The sequence below is a fragment of the Anser anser genome (assembly GCF_964211835.1).
Source record: "Anser anser genome assembly, chromosome: 7".
Classification (NCBI taxonomy): domain Eukaryota; kingdom Metazoa; phylum Chordata; class Aves; order Anseriformes; family Anatidae; genus Anser; species Anser anser.
This window is the reverse complement of record NC_139727.1, coordinates 31,882,465-31,903,734: the sequence shown is the minus strand read 5'-3', so window position 1 is coordinate 31,903,734 and position 21,270 is coordinate 31,882,465. Positions and strand designations below refer to the sequence as shown.

Genomic DNA, 21,270 nt, shown 5'->3' with positions numbered 1-21,270 from the left:
TAAAGAAGTTTTTTTTTTTTGTCATGCAGAGTTCGATGCTAATCCAGACATAGAAGAGAACAGTGTTTTATATTTGCACTCAATTTCTTTTTTCTATTATTCTAATAAAATGCATATTTACTCAAGCTGTTTAAACAGGTAAGAAGTGCAAAAAAAACACCTGAGCTTACATCACATTACAAACCCAAATTGGTAAGAAAATTGCAAGTACTGAAAATAGATATTTAATTCAGAAAAATCAGACGGTGAATTTGTTACAGGGTAACACTCATTTATGCATAAGTTAATTTGAGACTAAAATGTAAAAACTTTCTTTAAAAAATATATTAAAGGAATTTGTTTTTACATTCTAACAATCTTTTTTGTTGTTGTTGTTTTAATAAACATGCAATTAACGAAAAATCCTGGACCTAAGTCAAGCCCAGATAACTTGGTCCCTTTGTTTTTCAACTAGAACAGTTTTGCAGGTTTGTTCCCAAGCAGATCAAATAATCATGTCTTTATGTGCAAAAGAGAGCCATATTTCACTTTATTTGCCAATAGCATTCATCACTGACTGCTAATAGTTCCTTTGTCATTTTCTTGTTTATTTTTGAAGTGTTTGTAGGGTTTACAATGCATGAAATGATTTCTACATACTTCGCACTAAAATGTCCAAATCAAAATATTAAATCTTGGAAACAGCACAGCGATGACCTTCATCCTACATTAAATACTTGTTTTTTTTGCAATAATGACCTTGTGTGCTCATTTAGGAGTGCATTTCAGTGCTGTTTCAAATAGATATTTGTGTTCAGCTATGGAAGTGCTCACATCCTAAAAGGGGCTGCTTATCCAGAAAAAGTTCCTACCCCAAATGTTTCTTTGGTTGCTTTGTTTGCTTATTCTAGAATTAAACTGGTCACAAACATTTTTCATGTTTGATCCATTAAAATAAAACTAGACAACTTTTATAGACATGGGTTTATTGAAATGGATGTTTATTAGTTAGGTCATACTGCTCTACAGAAAATTATTCTCCTGTTGCTTATAAACATTTTCATCAGCCATATTCAAGTGAAAGAACAAGTCTAAAGGGGAAGGAGAAGGAAAAGAAAGAAAATGGGAGGAGTAGAAAAGATACCACGTACAATGCTCATGTGACCTGTGTGATACTACCTAATTAGAAAACTTAAACATTCCACAAACATTTCATTGGAAGCAGCATTATTACTAATACCACATTTCAGTTCACGTTGGCTAATTTATCTATATTTCCTTGAGTAGAGGAACAGGAAGTGGAATGCATACTTCTGCAGAAAAAAAATCTAATGGTACAACGTAAACAAGAACGATCATTTTAGAAACTGGATGCAAATACAGCAAAAGGATTTTTCCAATAGATCTTTCCTTGTTATGGTACAGGACACACAAAAGAGTACTACCGAACTGCAACCTCAATTATACTGGCCAACAAATTACCTTTACCCAGTAAATTAGAAAATGTTCTTCAGTAATATTCAGTTTAGCATTCTACACCGTCTCTAGGCTGAAGGTGGTCTGCATGTTGAACTTAGTACTGTGTGGGTTATAGTCTTTGTTTGCAGTCTTAACTGGGGATTGCACCTTAGCTACCGTAGTTCAAGCGTAAAAATACTTTGTCTGTAGCACTATATACTGTTGCCAGCGACCCTCTAAATCCTTGAACCAACTGTGTCCTCTGGTGTCACAGAAGATAATGCCAATTTATTGCAATGTGTGGCTTTTTTAACTGATTAAAATTAAGCCGTAAACACGTGACAATGGAATTAGCACATTTAGAGAGTCTGTTTTCCCACATCCCATTTTGCACTAGTGCGGCTGATCCCTGCAACTCTACGCGGGTGCAATTTTAATGACTTCGCTAGGTTTTGATGTTCTTATGAAAAAGCAGTGCTTGGTGTTTGTGGAGAAGGTAGATATGGAAGCTGAGTAGCTGTGATTGGGGACACTGTGACATCGTCTCTGTTTTTCGATAGGATCGGTGTCATTTTCCTCCCCACGATAAGACACCTCACTGACAGAGCCCGATTAGGGAAAATTTTATTATAAAATTCACTTCTATCGAACAAGGATGGAGTGATAAACAGTTCAGCCTCAGGGAAGAAACAGGAAGAGATTTTTCCTCTCTCCCCCTCTCCCACTCCCTTTTTTATTTTTCTATTTTTTTTTAATTTAAGAAAAATCCTCCCTTCCTCTTATGACTTGTCCTGAAAGTGATTGTGTTTAATTTAACATGAATTCCAAAAATGTACAGATCAAAGACATTTTGAATGTTGTTATAAAAGCAGCAGAGTTGTGATACTTCACAATTCAAGAACATGATTTAAAAAAAAAAAAGAAAAGTAAAAAGCGAGGACTTTTTCTGAATTAAATTTTCCATCAAACTTTAAAACCAAGAGTCTTCTGAAAAGGAAGCTTAGGCAGTCATAAGTTTACCTTCCAGTATTCACTTACATTTCTCCCTGTTTAGAAAACTGGCAAGCTTCAGGGTAAACAGGGAAAATTGATGCTTGTGGCCCTCTAATGTTGAAGATGGACTAACCTCCAAGGAAGAACATAAAACAAATATTGATTTTTATTATTATTTTTTTAATACTAAAACATCTTTGCTTCTGTGTTTGGTAGTTCACAGAGGATACCTTTAACCTTGCCTCTAGTGCCATATATGCAATATACTTCTAATCAGTACATATATAGACAGCAAATGTTATCTCTGGAAGGTGGCTTGGGGAACATTGTGAAAAGAGTACATGGAGTGATGAACATGGAGTAATTCATCCCAGATCTTTATTTTGTTACTTCACATTACCTCCCTGAAACACATTCATTAGCTGATTATGAAATAATCAGTGATAAAAATAGTCTTGTTCTTAAAAAAAAAAAACACAATGGAAAAAGAGTGCCAGAGAACCATGAAACAAATGGGTTTCTTGGTTGTTTAACAATAAAACTTCCAAAACAAAAATACTCTAAGCACTGCCAGCTTTTTATTTATGTCCAAAACTGAGTCACTACATTGAAACCATTCCTTCAAGATGGTGGCCTCGAAGTTACAGACCCTCCTTAAATGACTTTAAAGCACTTTCAATAAGAACATTACAAATCTGCTGTCAAAGAGAGCCTTAACATACAAGTCCTTCCGGCAATGTTCTAGATTTGTTTTTTATTAAATAACAATGGGAGGATGTTTACAAGCATATATAATTTTCATTAGGCACACTCATCCCCAAATACAGCACACATATGATGCAAACTTCAAATAACTTCAGTAGCAGTTGTAGCCCAGAAGTAAAAACTTGCCAAAAATCTCTGCTTATTTGCCTAGCACATCTTTCTAGAAATTGTATTTACTGTCATCTGTGGTCTTATACTAAGCTGAATTTAAGTATTAACTGAAGGGCCTGCTTAAACGAACACAACGATAAAACCACGTCAGACTCAAAGCTCAGTTCCTTGACTTCCTACTTTACTAAAGAAGAGATAATGTTATGTAACACTCTTAAAATTGCCAAGACAAAATGTATGTTCCATCTATCTATATTTACAAATTGAGCACACCTTATTTTTAGAACATACAAGATATTTTAGCCATCATGACCCAATTTTATTGTAAAATACTAGTTTACTAGCAAATAACACTGTTGTTTTTGTACTGCTAAGTGACATGCTGTGCAATGAGTAAAAACCAGCATACATTGACCAGTAAGAATTGTTTTTCAAACACCACTACCTCAATAGAAACAAACATTGGTGTGAAAAAGGTAACACCAATGAAGGTAAAAGCAAAGTAATAAAAGGGCAAGTTGAAACTCCAATTACTTTCTTCTTAGTCTTTAATATGAGATTTTAAACAATGAATTAGTGATTTCACTATGAGAATTAGCTGGAGGAAAAAGGTGCATCATTTGATTGGTGGTCTGCTAGATAGATTTCCTTCAGTAACTTTTCAAAAAACATTTGTTTCTGATTAAGTGTAATTACAGCATAAGAGTTGTTAACAGTGCCTTAGGAAGAAAAAAAACCACAGCTCAACAATCCCATCTGAACATTCTAATTAGCTAAAATAAAGTAATAAGCTTGCTCTCCCTTACAATTTATTTCCATGCAAATGTCTTGAAATCTGCTTGGAACTTACTACTCCCTCCAAAATATAATAAATAATAAAAATATATAAAAAATGGATATAGTTGGATAATGCAGATGGCTGACTGCTACGATCTCCTCTTTGTGCTAAAGCTGGCTATTAACTTGCCCTCTACTTGCAGGCTAAACAGGGAACCTGCAAGAAGGACTGGCAGGAAACAAAGGTGAGATTAGAAAGGAGCATCTTTCAGATCTCTCTAAACATGTGGTGTTACAGTTTGTAACCTAAAATAGGGTGACATCAGAACTCCATTATCCAAGTGAATAATTAAGATCTTCACAGCCCCTCCCACAGACACTAGATTTTTTTCCTGGAATATCCCCAAACAGCAGTGTTAACAAGCAGGGACACACTTGACGTCTCCTGGAAGGAGCAAGTAATTCCCTTTCTATCCCTAAGACATGTAGCACATGAGTTGCCTGTGTGGATCTGTGTAGCTATAAATACATTTATCTAGAAGAAATAGTCAAACAGTCTTTCTAAGAGCAGTGTCTGATTGGTTAGTGGAAAATTGATACAGTGGAGTGAAGAATAACCGATAAAGAGATAATCCAGTGTGGCAATGTAGTTCTGCAGCACTGCAGCTCCAGCCTTCATTGGGTGGTGAGTGTAGGGTGATGGAAGAAAAGGATGGGCTTCTGTTGTTTGCATTTGAAGTATGAGGGAGGCATGGTGTGAGCAAACTTCAGATGTGAAGAACAAAAGACCAGTTTTCCTCTATACCATCTTTAACTATATGATGAAGCCTAAAGCTGTAACACTGTACTATTACGTTTTTACAGCTGATGTTCAGTTTTTCTGCTTTTTCCCCTACAAAGCAGAGATGCAATACCTGCATGCATTAATTCAGTGCATGCATAGCTTTATTTTCAGAGAGAGGGTCAATCACCTGTCTATGTTCTAACCTGATCTTAATTCACTATAATTTCCCAGACTGTTACAATATATAATGCTCATTATTGGCATAGCCAAACATTTCCCGAACAGGGCTGTACTTAACTTATATTTAAAATTACTGCTGCAAGGATTAAACAGACACATCTTTTCATTTTATATAAATGAATAATTTGGACAGACAAATAGTACCTAAGCTGGTGGTTGATCAGAGTGTGCCAGTTACAGGAGCACTTAAGTGCCCATTGGCACAGCAAGACTCAAAGACCCAGTAGGTTTCAAAGAAACACTTTTTTTTTTTCCTTCTAGAACTCTTTGCTTTCTAGTAAAGCTGCAACCACAATGTTCTCTCTCTTAATGCCACCATAAAAAAATCAAAACACTTTAAAACAAATTGATGTCCTCTTTAATATAGTCATCACATCATCACAGTACCCTTGCACCCTGCTTGGTGACAACCAGGGGGATGCATACCACACATCTCTCTCTCTTGCTTGCTCTCTCTCTCTCTCTCTTTTTAAGGCATTGAAGCGGGCAACAAAGAAGGAGAGAAAGACTGGGAGAGACACTCAATTGAGATATTGGCACCTTTGATTGACAAGATCTAATCAGCTTATCTCCACACTAATAAAGTTGATGGCCTGTGGAGCTGGTGTATGTCCTGCTTCAAGTGAACTTTCAGTAGCCAAAGCCTCAAGGGCCAGGGCTAAGACTGAGCTTATCTTAACTGATTTAAATCAATTCCTAATGGGCTATTTCAATTTGATCAATTTGAAAGGATGGAAACCTGTAACCACTTGACTCAATTGTCTTGATTCATGCTGGCATCACTGGAGATTTGGTCAGAGCCACAAACTATTTATCTACAGTGAAACAATGGAGTACAACCAATACACTTCTGAAGTAATTTGACCCTCCTTTAGGTACTGCTCAGTCTGTTCCCAATCAAGTGTTTTACAGAGCTACTCCTGTACATGCACTCAGTAAAGCATTTTAAACTATGCTACTCCAAAATAAGTGGGGTGAATGCTACCTGCAAAACTCCCTATGCCTTAAATAGGGACTGAATTACTTTTCAGCTCTTGAGCAATTTCATTTGTTCTCTAAACTAACCAAGTCCTCTATGTGTTTTGAGGGACTGCCTGTCCAGCCAAAGGTACAATAGATTTGAGTGCTCGGATAGATTTTATTAACTATGAGCAGAATTAAACAATTCACTTCTGAAGTGAATTTTCAACTGCAGAATAACATGTCAAGGAAACATGTGGCTACACATATTACATTATACTGTAATATATGTGAAAAAGGCTTGCTGCTTCTCTCATAGTAAATCATTGCTTTTAAGAATGTAAAAGATTTCACTACATTGAAGTGCACCTACATAAATTAATTTCTGAATTAAGAACTCTGATTTTCGTATAAACGAAGTAATATCTCTTGGAAAACATGACAATCCTATAAACAGAAAATCAACTTAAGAAGCAGAACTGTATGCTTATATGTACTTCACAGATTTGCCAAAGCATGAACAGTGAAAGCAGGTGTCAGTAAAGTATTTTTCAGTCAATACCACACATTAACACCTTAGAAATGTCTTGTGTTTAATAGAGGTAATTTAAGCACTTTCTAAAGGAAGAGTTTTTTGGTATTAATACCAGATTACAAAAAACCCTGAGCAATATTTTCATTCAGATTGCAGTTTTCAAGCTGTAATTGCTTTATACAAAATCCACTCTAGTGTTATCACTCAATATCATCTTCACTGCTGTACATCTGAAGATAATTTTGCAATAAAACTTAATTGATAGAGCTTATTTTTCACTAATCTCCTAATATAGAAAAATGAAAAACTACTAACAGTACGTATTATAAGCTATGACCCTCATAGTGCAGCATATTTCTAGTTTATCAAACTAAAGTAGATCCATTTTATGGCATCAAATATTTTATATACTTTAATAATGTAGAGACTTTTTCCCAAAATAGGAAGTAAATGGAAAATTCCCTTAATAAAGCAAAATGTAGAGAGTAGAATTCACAAAGAGGCTAAGCAGAACATCTCATCTCAACATTACTAGCTTGTGCCCCACTGACCATTAGTGCAAAAACTCAACGCATTTCAATTATGGAAATCAGTGACTATGTTGTCAGTAAAATATACTGAGAATTCAAATTCAGTGATTTTATAGTTTGTTTAAACTGAACTCCTCCTTACATACCATGTACCCTGGATTCTCAGCAAGACTTTTAAAAAATTAAAACATTGTGGATATTATTCTTCCTTCTCTTTTGAAGATGTTAGATCTACTATCAGCCTTAAGAGTTTCTCATTAGCTAAGTAAACAGTTCTAGCAATTACAAAGGATATTACAAGGCCAAATGATGCATTAGATGCTCATAGCAAACAGGTGCAAGACAACCATTAATGTACCATGAGAACTGACACCAGCACTGTCTTCTAAAATTTGGGATTCAGCCACTGTTGCAGTCAGTGCTCCCAAACAGATTAGATAATGGTTGAAAAATTAGCGGTTTGTAGAGACAAGGAGCCATATTTGGCTCACAGTTTGCCACGTTGCCTCAGACTTCATTCCCAGTCCTACTACTACTAAAATTCTGATGGACAATTTGGCACTTTGAATATCCAGGTGCTGCTCCAGGTCAGTGTGGTCTGAAATGAGACAATCCTAACCTGTAAGACTGACACAATCTCTCTACTCCTGCACTGTGACAATGAACTTTCTACCCTCCCTAAATTTGCCACCTTCTTCCAATCACTTCTGTTTCAGTCTCTTGTAGTAGGATCCCACATTCTCTGGTTACTCAAAGATGACTCAAAACATCAACGAGAGAAGCAGGAAAACTGTTTGTACTATTCAGGGTGATGTATAGACTTGTGCAGGAAATGCCAACGGATAGATACTGCCTTACCTTGCCATTCAGGACTTCTTCTGTAAGACAAAAGATGCTGCATAATCACCACAAACATCCTTCCATAGCTGTACCAGCATCAATTCCCGAGACTCAGACATTAATCTAGCTTGGTGCTGCATTTTTTTTTTTTCTTTTTCTTTTTCTCTTCATTTAACCTCATCATGCTTTGGTCTTCCTATCTACAAAATGAATACAATACCACTGACCCCATATCTCAGGAGGATAACAGGGATGCACAAACAAAGTTCTAGGAGCTCAAGGTATTAAAGGGCAAAACTGTATTGCCAAACTGGCAAAAAACTGCAGCCACTTCAGTTTGAAAAAATTATACTATTGCCTTATTTTTGCATTTGAATACCTCTCATGCTGCCATTTAATGAAGGAAAAGTTTTTTAAACATAGCAATCAGTTTGCCAAGATCACTGCAGATGTATCAGACAGAATTAATGACTGTAAAAGGCTGACAGACTCGTGCTTTGTCTTCTGTGAATGAAAACACTACTCTCCAGACCACATAAAAATCAGCCTCTGCCTTTTTTTGGCAGTCAGATCATAACAAGGCCAAAGTAATATTAAATCATTTATGAGGTTTTTAAGTTTAAATATCAAAGTGATATATATGCAGAAGAACTGTTATGACATTTGAATTTCTGCAATAGGCATTTTTTAGACATTTCAAACTATGTAAAACCTGACATTTCAGTGTTTATATACAAGACCTGCTATGATACAAAATAACACCTCTCCGCCTATACTTTGTCATTTAAAACTTTTTTTTATATAATCAGATAGCTATACTTCAGCTTGCTCCAGAGTAGATTCTTGCCTAGAAACCTGTCATCCTTATGCAAATAGGAAAAATCTACTGTATATTAATTATGATTTTTACAGTGATCACTTTCACTTTCCTCGTTTCCAGTAGTCAGTCTTTCATCCCCCTTATTATTCATGTAGAAATGTTCTTTTGGCAGCTAAAATATAGTACTTTTATGCAATGTTTTGATGAAGCACACCAGAGAAAATGAAATGAAATGAACTGGACTACCCCAAAAATGAAAACAACGAAGGTGATAACAATACTGTTCAGGGTATTATTTTCATGAGATATGGGAAATAACATGTACTGCTCATCAATTATTCCATAACGTACAATGCCTGTCTCCCCAACCTTCTAACAGCCGGGATTGAAGTGTTTTGACATGATGATCTCTAGGTGGAAATACTGAAGGCGCTAAAATATAGATATAAATACGTGATAATGAAGAACAAAATGTGTACCATTTTCTTGCAGTCATAGTTTGCAAATTAACAAGCTGCTATTGATTTTTCTTTGAGGTCAATAACAGCATTTATTGATCTGAGAAGTTAATACTCACTGAGGTCAATATTATATCTCAGGGGTCAACAAATCTGGATACTGACTTCTATTTCCTGTCCATACATAAATATTACATAGGCAAAATGGGCACATTTAATCTTTGGAGATATGGAAGTACCGTATTTGACATGGTACAAAAATCCAAAACCATACAAAGTTAGGGATAGAGCCATTTTCTTATAGTTTTCAACACTCTACACCATATTATAATCTATAAGTACGGGCTTCATGAAATTTATCTTCAATTCTGAATTTAATGTCTCCAAAGTTTGCAATGGATATCGCTGAATTTGTGGTGCTATTTCTCAGCAGCAAAAATAAGTCTCATTTATAGGCTGCCGAATATCAACTGGAGATTAACACGGTTTACCAAATTAACATAAAGTTCATTATAAAAGAAGTACCTATATACAGTTCTGGACTTCCTAATTCTTCTTCTGTCCCATTTTTTACATCATGATTTCCATCAAAAACAAGAGAAATACTTCTACTGCCTTTAATGGATCAGGCCCTTGTCATTTTTATTCTGATTTTTCTCTGTAACTCAAGCCTTCATAAGTCTGAAGGAAAACCAGAAACAAGCCATTTGTCTCCTGGTAATTTACAAATTCATTACAATTCAATAAAATGAATACTCATCAGCTACCAAAACATGTCTATGTTCCCCTACAAAATGGTGCAAGTGTATTATGCAAAGCATTGCAGAAGAATGAAAGGGCTTGTTTGTTTTGAAGGGTCCAAGTTTTTAAAATATTTTAAGAAATATGTGATTATGCACTTAACTATGTATCTACGAGGAAAATGAAGTAAAAGAGTAAGAACTGCTCTTTACAAACATACCGAAATACATATTTGATTTAATTGAGAAGTGAAAATGTGTATTTAAATAACTGCACTTAATCTTATTTTGAAACAGTAGTAAAGTTATTTTTATAACGAAACACTTCCTTGGTTTGCACAGTGATTAAAACATGCCATTTCCACCAAAGAAAAACCTTTCAAACTAATTTTTTTTCATTTTAGAGGTGGTCAGGAGGATATGCCATACCTGCATGTGTGTCTTCAGATCCTGAAGGGATTTTTATTTTTACTGAATTAAGTTTCATCCTGTCCCATTTTTATATGAAAATAAAACAGTAGAATTGTTTTAAAACAATTAATCTGCTTCTTCAGTCTAAACTACAGTCTAAGAAAGTAGCATTTTCTCTGCATCAGCTGGGTAAATTGAAATGTAAAATAATTAAGACAATGACTTTCCTGCAGAATAAACTGGAATGACAAAATTAGGGAAAGTGTTAAAATTAACATTATCGTAAATAATTATGGTAAATACTTAATCCTGTACATGATATTGTGACATATCATGCAGATTATGTTGATGCTAGAATTTTTATTGTGGAGAGTATTTTAATAAGTATGCAATAAAACCTTGTCGCTTAACTCATTCACATTTGGGCAAGACTTTGATTCACCATTTTAAATTCATTTAAGAAAATATCATAGATTCTGGACTGGGTATAAAATATATCCTCACCGTAAAATTAAAAGCAGTTCAATTTTTAAAAGAAAAATAATTAATACATATTTAACATGGTATCTACATTTCATACTTAACACTTCTCCACTTAATATTATTTTTACTGCTGAAAAATACAGCAGTCCCCATTACTAAAATGACAAAAGTAATTATATACGGAGTAAAGCAAATATAATCTGTCATTTGGATGAAATTTCTAAAGATGGCATTCCAGCCAATTATTGTAGCAGTAAGTACCTAAGACATTCAACACATGGAAATCTTACAAAACTCAATTATAAGAATCAGACTAATATTTTCCAAGACTTGGAATCAAAACAAAAGTTATTGCACCTATGTGGATAATGAATACTGTAAAGACTAAGACATCCCCTTCATCTAACCATTTTGCATATTTGAAGTACACTAAACACTTGTCTGCCTAGATCATACAAGAGAGCTAAACAGGAACTAAACCCCCAAATACATGAACACTCTCCAAAGTCTTCACATTCATAGTCACAGAGGCCATGAAATATGGAAAAGCTCACCACAGAAGAGACCAGCCAAGCAGATGTAAGAGATTACCTTTGCACCAAGGTTTATCTTTGCAAGATACACAATCTAAACTATGTGATTTATTTCACAAAAATGCAAACCATAACATTTAGCTACTTGTGATACCTGTATTCAGACATCATTGCACTGAGCTTGACCTCAGTACAAGCTCATGGAAACATAGTTTTGCAAACCTTTTTGCTAACATACTGACAAAATGGACAACCTCTCTTCCCCAGTATGCACATCAATGCATGCATGCACACATACTTGGAATTCAATACAGAAATATTTGTGCTCTGCCAATAACTGCCACTGGGCATGTTTACAATCATGACTGTTTATTACAATTGTGGTGGCTAGGCCAAGAGTATAAAATTTCATATAAAATTTAACATTTACATTTTTGAGCTAGTGAAATGAGTTAAATATTAACAAATTGCAGAACAACAACAACAATGATAAACAGCTGATGCTGAAAATTAGGAGCAAAGGAAGAGTTGGCAAAATATGGAACACAAACATGACGGAATCAGTAAAAGGAGTCCCACTAATTTAAACGAGTTGGTATGAAGAAGGCAAGGCATCACTGTTGTGCCAAGAAAAGATGCAAAGAAGAGAAGAGAGATGCATGGAAGTAGCCTAGAACAGACTGAAATAAAATTAATTGCAAAACTGTAGTTTTCAATGATGTGGAAAATGGTTTTGTGGTTCTGGTTCCTTAGAACACTTTGTAGCAAATAACTAGCAATACCATCTCAAAACAAGGCGATAACAACTCAAAATTGTATGTGTTAGTCCAGAAAGAAGACTGCAGATCAGCAGTTGAACTCACTCTATAAGAATGGTATTAACTTCAGTTTTACAGTATACATAATTTACTTACATAATACTCAAGGAAATTTCATGTTAAAGACTACTAGGCCTAAATGAGTCTCACTGTTTAAAAGTGAGATAGTACTAACAAGATCCAAATGAAGAGATCCAAATAGAAACTTGGATGGCATTATACTTGTACAAATCAGAGGTCATGTCCTCAGCTGTAACACATTACACTAGCAAACATCTCCAGTACTTCACTAAACTTGCATGTTTGTACATGCAACATTTTGATAATATATTTACTCTATAAATGCCAGTAATTATAGCAAAAAAATACATATTTTAAAAGCATGGTAGTAAAATCATTAGCATAAAATACTATGACATGATTTAAACTAGACGAAGAAAGAGTATCTAGATGAGTCACTCTTCCATCTTTCTATACTTGGGTGAGAATGATGTTTTTCAACCATTTGTTTTTATGTCTTGCTTCAGGACAGAGCTTTGGGCTTTTCTCCCCTCTTACTTCTACCAAAAGAAAAAAGGTTTTTGTGTAACTGTAATTCTTCAGTCCTAAGTTGTAAAAGGGCAAAATGCTGCACTTGAAAGATGATCTACCATGAGAACCCTTTGATATTGACTTTACCTAGAAAAGCATGTTCAATACAAATAATTTTTTAATGTTAAACTTTGTTCTTTAGTGCAATTGGAGGAAAACACTGTTATCCTGACAGGAAGTAGAGGTAGAAGGCTTCAAACAAGAAATATATAAGAAACAAAAAACAACTAAGGTGTATTTTTTTTTTCAAGTCTAAGCTCATCAACTTTTCTTCTTGATGTAAGTTGTATATAAAGAGTCTTTGCCCAACAAGACCTCATACTGTGCAAAATCATCGGTGCCCATGTAGTGAAAAATCTATTAAAAACTACTGAAAGTCATGTTGTTTACTTAGGCATCCAAAATGATAACTCGAAGTCTACTTTTCTATGAAATATGCAGTTTATGTTCTATGGAGAATTAAATCACCAAACAAAGCCATTCATTTGGTGATTTAATTACAATCTGTAGTTGTAATTCTGCTCACTTGTGCTCTTTAAAAGGTTGTGACAGACAGACTGTCATTGCCAAGCCAGCATCACTTGGAATCAATTCATTTCATTGGGTAAAATTTCTAAAGAAACTTGTATTGTATAGGATGGAAGATGAGGAGAAATCAGGTAAAAGCATAAAGTATCCAGGGACAATATATCAGGATTTTAATTCCATCCATTAACAGTTAACTATATTAATTCTATCCATTAAAAGCTAACTATCCTATTGCTAGCTAGCAATTTGTACCTATCTAAAACTTTTTGGTCAGCTTCTCTACAATTTATTTTTCTCAGGGAATATGAAACCTGACCAAGAATGCTTCTCAGACCAACACAAGCTGAACATCTTGCTATAGGAAAAATTATTTTTTTTTTTGTCCACCTATCAAACAGGTTGTCTGGAATTATAAGACAACGTGAGTATGTTAGAAACAATCCTGACATCTCTCAGCGACACCTAAGAACTGTGGCTGAGAATGTCGTACAAATGAGGAAGGAGATTATATATTTGGAAGAAAGACAAACTTGAAACTTTTTTCATTATCTCTTTGCCACACCAAGGTAGAGGGAAAGTTTACTCAGACAATAGAAACAACAGCTACTGTTCATTCCTCTTTATATTGTTCACCTTCTCTTCTTGCTTTGCCTTACCTGCTGATGAACTGAGGCAAGAACATATACTTCCTGTGACAAGTGACATTCATCTTCACAGGTTCCTATTCCAAACTAAGATGTTTGCAAACAATAAAATCCAGGAAAGGCTAAAGGTGAATATTAAATGAACATTTGAAAACCTGAAGCTTGAGCATCAATTACACTACTCAACATTTTAAGTACTGACATTTTAGGACAACAAATTCTGAAGTGTGACCAGAGGGGGAAACCTCCCTGTAGCTAAATTATTTCAAAAGTGAAAGATGCAGGTAGTATAACTTTAGACCACTTGAAACCTTCAAGTTTTTATTAGGACACAAGTCTACAAAAGCTTTGCTATGAACTTCAGAGTAAGGTACAATGAATATCTCCATCAATGAACACCATCCTGTACCAGTAAATAAATTCAAGAAAGAGGGTCAGCACCAAAGATGACATTGAAACACTGTTTTCAGTGATACAGTAAGAGGTTATTTCCTGTAGAACAATCTGCACGGTAGAGATGGTCCAACACAGTGCTTGTAAAATAATGTTTTAAAAGCTACTTTCTGAGTTCAGATAGTTATAATTCAGATGTTAATATTATTCACAGGTGTTACACGACAAGCACAAGGTATTTGTAAATATATATACATATTTCAACCTGTACGACTATTTGTCTGGAATGCATATGGGAAGAACTTAAGCACAAAATTTCTAGTATCTGAAACAGTGTTTCCATCATGCTGGCATGGAATAGAATTCACAATCTGAAAATTATGTTTCCATTATATATAATAAAGTCTCTTTCAGAAGATATTGTAGTGTTTTGCTCATCCAAATATCAGTCTTAAACAACCTTAATTCTTCTGGATTCCTGTTCCTAACGAGACTGAAATTGAGTTTTCCTGTGATATGAAGCACAATAATGAATTACTGAGCAATAGCGAACATTAAACTGTGACTTCTCCAAGGACAGCAGACAAAATGGCCAAATTTGGATCATTCTTACCTATCATACCTTAGCAAATCTGAACTACTGAACAGATATGACATTCCTTATTTGCTGCATTAATGGTATAATCCCAAACCTATGGAAGTGAAAAGATAAGCATCCATTTTCTTGGAATTCAAGTCAAAAGGTGCTGAGTATACAAAAGATAAGCTTTTAACAGAAGTAATTTTACAATACTGCATAGAATGCGAGAAAGTCTACAAAATAAGTTATCTTTTTCACCTGAAAAAAGGATTTGGAAAAGTCCTCTTTCCCCAAGGTTTTAAAGTATTTTAGTACTCTGAAGTAGTTAGATGATATTTCAACTAGTGAAAATTCAGTGTTTCCTTACTTTGTGGTACCACTGTTTTGATTTTGACCTGCACCATTTTTACATGGCTAAGAAAACAAAGCATACAATCTGAGCAATAGCAATACCAGTGAACTCCTACTACAGGCTTTATCATGGGCAGAGTCCCATTAGGAGATCCCATGCAAAGAAAGTCGAATTGAAAGGTTGGCCCATGGGCATATTCCGAACAAATCCAGTGTTTTATCTGTCATTTATTTCTGCCTTAAAATGCCTGATAACAGAACAGGATAACAGTAAGCATTTTACATATGTACAAATATATGAATATACTCAAACAACCTATACCCATGTTTCAAACAAACATGAAATTACTGATACTTCAGAACACATTTTCAGATATCCTGCATTTGAAACAACGTACACAAATACAGAGAGAACAGTCTTTGAAAACCTCTAGGCAAGGTAGAAGTTTTTTACTGGGTGAACTTTTCATGACCACAAACACACAACACCCATACTGCTACTGAATCAAATCTTCAACAGGAAGCACAAAGCTAAGGAAAATGGGGATTGTGCCAAAATTTGCATAAACATGCAGGAATCTGGAAAAGGCAAAATATTAAAGATGAAATTGGAGATAGAGCTAGGAAGGTCAGAGCTGGGAACGTTGGAGGGAAGGAGGATGGGAGTGCCAGGAGAGAGGAGGCGGCAGCATTTGATGCCAATTTGGTGAGTAGACAAGCAACAAACCAGCAAGCAAGCAATATTCAAACTGAACTTGTAAAACACACTTCACTAGTATAACAACTGCGTTGTAAACCACTAAGGAATGGAAGCAGTATTTTGGTGTCTCCATAGCCTCCTGATGCTGCTTCCGCCTGTTACAAGGCAGTACTTCTCTACCCTAATATGCTTCCCTCCACAACCACGCATCCGGGACACTCCTGAGGCCTGACATCCTCAGAAACAAAAATCTGTCTGCGTATTTCTTCCTCCTCCTCACTTTAAAGCCTGGACTTCGAAGAAGGGCAGAGGGCTTAGGGATGTAGGAATGCAATATGCCACTTCAAAATGAATTTCTGAAACAATAAACAGATTTTAATAGAAATCAGCCAGCAAAGAAAAAAAATTATATATGAAACATGAAATACCATTGCTAGCAGAAGAAACAGGGATCATGAAACAGTTCTCTCTGATGGTGACTGGAAACTGCATAAAAACTCATTTCACTGCAGAAACTTTGGATTAAGATTTCAGTAGAAAGATGTTCTGGCATATCAAAGAAACACCTGAGAAGGAGATATTGGTATATGCTCCAGAACTCAGAAGCCCTCTTTCTCTAATGAAAGGTTTTACATACAGTATTCACATATACATGTATGAATAATTCATTAGAGATGAAATAGGTAGATATTAAGTGTAAATATCTGGGACAGGAATAGACTTTTTTATTTAAAGCAAGGGGCACTAGAAGCAAGGTCCTGATTTTCAAAACTTGTTCCATTTCCATACTCTTAGTTATTTGCAGCTCAAATGTAATTGGAATATGCATGCACCTGAAGACAGAACATGGATATGAAGGTCTAGTGATGTTAAACTAACACAAATTACTAAGTATACAATATTACAACACAAAAGAAGCAGTACCCTTCACACTAGTTTAATATAGCCCTACATGCATAAATATTAGGGTTTGTTTTTTGTTAAATTAACATTGGACGCTAGAGCCATTTAATTTTTTTCTAAGCTGAGCAAACACTTTAGTTTGGATCGTGGCAACACTTAACTTACTCTATTGTGTGTCTGTAAAGCAAGCCCCTAGCTTTGCAGCTGTAATGGAATGGAATCAGGTTAGTGGATATACTTAATTCCATTTTTAAGGTTTCACATACTTTAAATCAGCTCTGGTGCACATCTCATTTGTGATCCCTGAACAGCACCCCATGACATATGGAGGAAGAAAGTCCTTCATGACAGGAACTTGAAATTTGGGTTGTACTATCAATAAAACGAGTCAGGAATCCCAACCTGTCACGTGCTGCTGAGGACAGTGTACAAGTACATTAAGTTCTGCTAGTCACATCTGGCAAGACACTTACTGAAGTGGTATTAAAATAGTTCCTTATTCATGCTAACGTCTTTGAACCTTCAGGATTTCATAAAAACTTCTAACACTTCTTCACCGATCCCTTAAGTGTGCTTTCTCTCAGTTCTGCATCCAGATAAGACAATAATTACAATTTCATAAAGAAGGAAACGCACTTCTTTGTCTAGTGAAACTCTCATTTGCTTTCCACATCCAGAAGGGTGCCCATACTTTGGGGGAAGGTCTGACCATCTGCCTGTCAGCTAGGCTACCACTACGCTACATTATATATTTATGGTTCACTCCACAAAGGGAGATTCATTACAACAGGTGAAAGCCACTGAAATTTGCTTGGATCTCTTAGCACTGAGAATTATTCATGTCATATATGGGTGGTTCTGTCAATTGCTCAGATATATTTCTCCTTTAACTGCTCCAGAATTGCACATTTTTCTGATATCCAAACAGTAAGAAGGATCGGAAAAATATTTTAAACAACCTCTAGTCAAGACTCAGAAGGATTTTCTGTAAATAGAAGAATAGAGTTTTTCTCTTCTAATTTCTTTGCTTTAAAACACCGTGTTTACACATTAGGGAAGGAAAGAAAAACAGAAGCCAAGACTAAATTTTAAGATTCAGTGCAAAGAATAAATATATTATGCACAAACTACAAACTCTTCTGGTAGCTCAAATATCAAATAGATACTTAGAGACACACCATAATATCTAGTAATCATCATTAATAAATGCAAGTTCAATGTGCATTCTCAGATTACGTGTACTGAGAGCTGTAGAAATATCTAAGGTTCATGAAGAAAAAAAAAGTACCTCAAACACTTGTAATGTGGTTTTGCCATGAATGCCTGTGCAGCATTCAATGGTTGTGTCTCTTTCATTGTCATGAAATGAGTTGAAGTCTCTATATAAATATTTTTTCCCCCTAGAAAGTATCTGGCCGTTGAGAAGAATTTATAGAACGCAATTCAAATGCAGATTACCACAGTCCCCCACAACAAGGTATCTTCTTTTTCTTGTTCTAGTGGTTTACAATTGCACACTAATTTTTATCTCTTCAGATTAATTAAATGGAGAATTTTAAACTATTTCTCATTTAAAATAGTCCTGTCTATAGCAAATATGTAAGACTTGACAGAGAAAGGGATACCTTGCTATGTTACACTCTGCAGGGAAAATAAGGAAGCTCTAGAATTCATTTTGATGTTGTGAAAACCTGTGCATGGGGAAACAAATTAAAATATCTCCCCCTCTAAACTGGGAAGAATTTTGTGATTAATTAGGAATAATTCAAAGGACTCTCCTTTAGACCGAAACCAAACTTCATGCATTTTGAAAATCCTTCTCATGTATGGAGGCTATATGATCAGACTAAATGATCTGAAATTAAGAACACAGGGCTGTAGCTCTAGCCCAGCAGACACAGAGGATTAGCTTGGGAAGTCTGTTAACACGTTGCATTTCATCACCTATAAACTAAATAATAACGTACATTTGAGTCCAGATGTAAAGTTTATGGAACACTGAGAAATACGGAGAGAAGGGATCACTCAGAAATCACAGTTAACAAATGAAAACATGATACACACAACCATAGGGTGGTAATTCAAGTACTACGTCACGGTGACTGCTGCAAAATGATGATTAGCCATTTTAGCTCTTAATATCACAAGTAGTGAGTGGTGTTGGAAGCAAGCTGTAAACTTGTCTGTTTGCTACCTACCATCAAAGCTGAACAATAACAATAGAAAAATAACAGTGAGAAATTTTTTTCAAAACAATATTTGGATTAAAAGCATGCAGATGAGTGCACTCCACAGTGTTTTAAGCCTTTATTAATACTTGCCCTACTCTGTAGAAACAACAGGGACCTTCAAGATTCAAACAGCCAGCGGTTTTCCTTATATGTCCTGAGAGCTGTCCCTCATGTGTGTTTGTGCTGTACAACTCAATCATTTAAAATCCAAATGCTCTTCTGAACTTGCCTACCAAATCAGCTACTCAAATGCCTGTTACATTTGCAGCATACCCCTGAGAGCATTTAGGATAACGTTCTCTTTACAGCAGGCCTTGAGTACTATGGAACTGGTTAACATATACTAAAATTCACTTAGTCATTCAGAAGGTTTAGACATAGATTTAAGCATCCTTGATAACAAGTGATAGCCAACAACCTATGAAAACCTGACAGTCAGTGCGGATTGTGTCTTAGAGATGGTGACATAAGTGGCATCGAGTTCAGACTCCACTGAAGCCTATGCAACAATGGCACTGCTTAAAGAAGGAATTCAGACCTTCCAACAGATCTCAGCTTGTATGAACAACTGCACATAAGATGAAAGGGATTATCAATTTAGAGATGCAAAAAGCAAAAAAGCTTCCAATTTCTCATGGTAAGTTTAAGGAATGGTAATGCAAAATTGCATTAAATTAGTTACGTGATGTCAGATTAATCTTAGATGATCACAGGGGCAGGTTAAAATAGTATATGAATTTTTGCTGATGAAGGTAATAAGAAAGCCCCAAATTTGATTCATTCCAGAGGTGAAAATGATCCAGCTTCATTACAATAAGCAGCATACACATCCATAATTATGAAAAGACATCATATAAAGAAAGTAGAATACATATTTAAGGGTTGTCACCTTTGCATCCTCATCTTCAAAGAATCACAGAATGGCTGAGGTGGGAAGAGACCTCTTGAGATCATGTAGTCCAACCCCCTGCTTGAACACTCTCACTATAAAAAAGTGTTTTCTTCTGTTTGGATGGCATTTCACAGGTTTTACTTTGTTCCCCTTGCCATTGGTGAGAAGAGTGGCTTCCCCTTCTTCATTCCCTCCCATCAACTATTTCTACACATTAAGATCTCCCTGAGCCTTCTCTTCTCCAGGCTGAACAAACTCAGCTTTCTCAGCCTTTCCTCGCATGGAAGATGCTCCAGTCCTTTAATTTTATTTTGCTGGACTCAGCAAAGTAGAGAACAACAGTAAATACCAGGGTGAGACATGGTCTAAGTAGTCAACTGAACAATGAATTGAAACTCCAGAATGAGATGTTTTATTTTAACATGACACCTCAACACAGAGTGATCATACAGAAACTCCAAAAGTAAATTCTCTCATTGCACTAATCTATACTCACTCATATCTAGAATCATCTTGGTCCATGGCAGGAACTAAATAATCTGTTCCCATAAAAATCTTCTGCAAAAATCTACATTAAAATGATGCTAATGTTTCCAAAGCCATCATGTCCAAATTATTTAATACTAATATGCCTTACACAGCTACACTACTAGTCTTCACAGAGCTCAGGCAACAAGAACTATATATATATAGCTTTTTATGAAAACTGAAGACCAACACAAAGATGGGACTGTGGACTGTGTGTAATTCAGTAATTGTACCTGCTTTTGATACCAAAAGACACCTTTTCCATAAAAATATACATTTGCCCTCCAATCATATTTCTCAGAAATCACCATGGAGATGAGCAATGGAAGTTAACATGATCACCATCCCTACAAATCATATTCCAAATGTAGTGAAAAAGGATATAAGATATCCCTTCCCCTAAAAGATCAGGCTGAATTGTGTACAGTTTCTTTGTGAAAGATCCAGACTCAACTACAGCATATCAGGAGTCATTCTGGATCAATTTAAAATAGTGGTTCTAAAAAAACACCACCACATGCTATGAACATTGATGGAACTGAATTGAAAATCTGCAGGAAAGCAAATTTAATTGTTATCACATGTCCATCTCTAAATCCTATTTCAGCAGATGATGCATTAGTAATTTTCCCCATCCTCTCCAAAATCTACACTGTATGTTCCATACTTACATTTCATTATTGTTCAGAGCACT

At 35.4% G+C, this 21,270-nt stretch overlaps 1 protein-coding gene across 6 annotated transcripts in view; it reads right to left on the bottom strand.

Annotated features, from left to right (window-relative positions):
• Window positions 1–21,270, bottom strand: part of VTI1A (vesicle transport through interaction with t-SNAREs 1A) — a 284,643-nt gene that overhangs the window by 195,775 nt on the left and 67,598 nt on the right. The window lies entirely within an intron of this gene.